The following is a 4,231-nucleotide window of genomic DNA, read 5'->3' as shown; positions in this document are numbered from 1 at the left end:
TTTTTTTTCTTTGAGTTTTGTATATGTCATCCCATTGTTTTTTTTTTTTTTTTTTTTTTTGGATGGGTGTTTCAGAAACAGAATTTATTCCCAATACAAATATGCTTCCTCTCCTCTAACTTAAAGCTGGGGGGAGGAGGGATAAGAAGGAATGGGATAAAAGTGTGGGTTGAAGGGTGCTTTAGTAAGTTTAGTAAAGAGTAACAGGTGCTTTTCCAGTAATTAGATTTTACTTTGGGGTTCATAACAATTGGGTAAGAAATAGTAGCTATATTCTAAGGTTGGAGTATTTCCTCAGCATTCCTAGACTTTTTGACTCTGTTTCTTTTTCATTTAACAAAAGAGAGGGTCCACTGATGACCAGGGGCAGGCTTGCAGGATATACCCACTGATTGGTTGATGATGCATGGAGGGGACTGCAACCATGGCAATGAAATGATACACAACAGGACGAATGCAAAGCTAATGCTCTCCCATGCAAACCATCACACAATCCACAACAAAACATTAAAAGAGAGAGAGAGAGAGAGAGAGAGAGGGTCCATTGATGACTAGTGGGATTGCCTCTTATATGCAGCCCTTCTTGCATATATGTGATTGAATTTATTGTAGAGAAAGCGAAAATAGTTTCTAGAAAGAAAAGAGAGACACAAAGTGCCTCAACAGCCCTGCTAGGATCTGCGCGGTTCTTTCGCATCAAGAAGTTGATCTTGTGAGCCATTTCCATGTTGTAGATCCTCCAGCAGGTTTCATAGCTTTCCCGCTGTTGCTTCTGGCAAGGCTTCTCATCGTACCGCCTTCACTTAATGTCATCAATGAACCCATCCATGGTGAAGATTCTGTTTAGGGTCCTGTATGCACCTTCTACATTTCCTTCTTGTACCATCACAGTCCTGGCAATGAACTTCAGATGTTTTGCCATGACCTGGGATTGAAAAGTCTTCACTCTGCTGTACCTTTCAAGTCAAGCCCACCTTCCAGGTCCCAGGCCCAGGTTAAACTCCCTTATTACCTTCTTGCCTGCATGGTTTCTGCTGAGAAATCAGAGGTTTCTATTTGGTTCTCCTTTGTAGGTAACTTTTTGTTTTTCCCAAGCAGCTCCTAGGATTATTTCCTTATCTTTGGTTTTGGAAAGTTTTATTATCTATCTTACTGCTTTTCTTTTGGGGTTTATCCTGTTTGGGGTTTGTTCAGCTTCTTAAATACTTCTTGTCTTTCATGATGTTAGTGAGGTTTTCTTCTAGCCCCTCTTTGACAGTTTTTTTTAGTGTTTTCTATTGTCTCTTCCTATTCTGGAATTCTAATCTCCCATAAGTTATTACTCTTATGGTGTTCAATATACATTTCAGACCTTCTTCTGGTTTTTTCATTCTTTTTTTACATTTGTTCTTCTAGCTTACTAGTATTAAGAGATTTATCTTCAAGGGCAATAATTCAGACTTTCATTGATTCATATCTATTCCTCTGCCCTTTCAATATATTGTCCATTTCTGAGATCTCAATATTAATCTTTTGGATTTCTATTTGCAGGTTTTATATTCTTTCAATTTTTGCATTTATTTTGGCAGTTCTGGTAATGTTTTCCTGAATTCTTCTAAAGTTTTCCTATGTTCTCCTTGTTTTCCTCCATCTTTCTATCAATCCTTTGAAGCTACTTAAATACCATTCTTTTTTAGGTTAAGTCTATTACCTTTTCTTCCTCAGAACTGTTTTCTGGCTTTGCATCTTGGTTATTTGTTTGAGACATTCTCTCTTGTTTCTTCATGTGAACTAAAATTGTCCATTGTCTCTGGGACATTGTGGTGTTTTCATATTTGCATGTAATTGATGATTGTATATTGATGTGTTTTAGGTTCTTAACAACTCTCTCCTGTGTATAGCTTAAAGAATGGAAGCATGTATACCATTCTCTGTTCTCTGTGTACCTCATTTTAGGGTGTATTTGGCTGGTATTGACTGCTGTCTATTATTGATCAGGTGGCATATAGGAACTAGTATTGGCTCTTTCCCAGGGGCTGGAGCTGTATGGTCATGGTTGCTGTCTTATGTCAAGTGGAAAAGAAAAGAAACAGCCCTCCACACACAGAAGAAAACAAAAAAAGATTAAACAAACAAGCAACCAACTTTGAAAAGAGAAAATAATAAAGGAGAAGGGATTAAAAACAGGCAGGGACAGTAAAGAATATAATAACTAAAAACAGAAAATTGAGCAATAGAAGTGAAAAGCAAAAGAGAAAATAAAAGGAAGAAATTAAAACAAACTGGGAGAGGGAAGATGAAAACAGACTAGTAAAGAAAGATCAAAAGAAAAAAAGGGCAAAAATGAGAACCCGACAAAAAGGAAAAACAAAAGCAGAGATAAAAAGGAAAAAATTCAAGAGAATGGAAAGAGGAGTAGAAGGAGAAGAAAATATAAACAAAAACAATGAAACAACAAAAAGAAAAAAATCAATTCCCCAAACAAAAAAAACAGTGCAGCTGTTGGACCCTGAGAGAGGAAAATTTAGGGGGATTCCTGCCAGCCTAGGAGCTCATAAGGTCAGTGCAAGAGGCATGTGACAGCGGAGTTTCTGGCCCTATGTGAATCTGTTCTGCCAGACCACCTTCTGTCACTAAAGCTGCTCATAATAGTTCAAGATGGTCACATCACATCTGCACAGCCATTCACTAGTCAAGCTCCTTCTCCCAACATCCCTACTCAGCATGTCTTCCCAGCAAGCAGTCAACCCACTAGGGTTTTCATCTGTGTCTGTTTCAGTTGGTCTCTCAAATCTTTGTTATAGAGGACTAGTGTAGTATGTCTGCCTAATCCTCCATTTTGCCCAAGCAACCTAGTAATTGTTTTTGTTTTTTTTTTATTGTGATGGTTTGCTTGGGAGAACATTAGCTTTACATTCATCCTATCTTATTTCATTTCATTGCAATGATTACAATTCCTGCATGCATCATCAAACAACCAAAGGGTACACCCTGCAAGCCTGCCCCCGGCTGTCAGCACACAGCCCTTCTCCCTCCCAGAGTACAGAGTCCCCAGCCGCTCCACCATACCACATAATCGTCTCTGCCTGGTGTTGCTACTTCTCTGGATAGGGTTCCGCGCTCCACTCTTCTCCCTTGATGGTCTCTTAATGGTCCTGGACTGCAAGATCAGCCACTCCCCTCCTTCTGTTACAAAACATCTCTCTTTACATTGCTAACACTCACAGTCAGACCTGATAGCAATCATTTACTATTGAATCACAAGCGTCTTATCCCCATCTCCTTTCATTACCCCGGTCCAGATAGGTTGGTAGTAATTGCTTCTTCACTTTACACTAATTAAGCACTTTACAAGATGTTTTTTATTCAGGGACCATTCTTGTATCAGAACCCTGGATACCCATTTCCACTGTGTTGGATTCTGCCTATGCTGACATTATAGGCACAGTAGAACTGTCTTTTAGGATTTCTGAGACCAACCTCATCTTTCTCCCTAGAATGGCTGGTTTGTTTGAACTGCTGAACTCCATGTTAGCAGCCAACACTTACCCCATTGCATCACCAGGGTGTGTAAACAAATATTAGTTAATCTTTTATCTGGCTGAGTAATCATTATTTTAAAGAAACGTTCCCGTAGGAAAACAAGAATAGTTATAATATCCCAATTAAGAACTTGGGATATTATAAATGACCTTTTCTGTGAAGTCTTGGAACAAATTTTTAAAATCACTTCTAAAGGAATAGTGGAATTTCCCAAACAATAATGTTGAAAATAACAAAATCAAAAGTAAAAACTACCTATCTTTAGATCATTATTTTCAAGGGCAAATGCTTTCTTTATGGCTTCAGCTCAGCTAGTGTACGTAAGCAGTCTGTTGTTGTTGTTTTATGAATAATTTTTATTTTCTTTTTCATATGTGTCTACATGTTCCAGTATTCAACAATGAGCATGTCTAACTTTTATGATCAGTAATTGAAATTAAAGTTGCACTTAAAAAAAGGAAGTCTTGTAGAAGTCCACCACACAGCAAGTTACTGATAGCAATGTACTCCTTTTTATTATATACACTTTGGGAAATAAAACCTGTTTTTCAGAGTATTTGCTTGTGTGGAGCACATGGTTTTAAACAAACAAACAATTTCTGTACCAACTTCTTGATCATTAACCTATTTAGTTAGTATTTATATCCAAACAACAAAATAATAGGCTATTATATATACAATCAGGATTTATAGAAAAATATTATAAAGA

The 4,231-nt window shown here is 37.5% G+C and overlaps 1 pseudogene; it reads right to left on the bottom strand.

Annotated features, from left to right (window-relative positions):
• Positions 1-922, bottom strand: part of LOC102834352 — a 24,171-nt pseudogene extending 23,249 nt beyond the window's left edge.
• Between the last annotated feature and the right edge of the window lie 3,309 nt (positions 923-4,231).

Source organism: Chrysochloris asiatica, unplaced genomic scaffold (genome assembly GCF_000296735.1).
Source record: "Chrysochloris asiatica unplaced genomic scaffold, ChrAsi1.0 scaffold00011, whole genome shotgun sequence".
NCBI classification, from domain to species: Eukaryota; Metazoa; Chordata; class Mammalia; order Afrosoricida; family Chrysochloridae; genus Chrysochloris; species Chrysochloris asiatica.
This window is presented reverse-complemented; position numbering and strand designations above follow the sequence as displayed.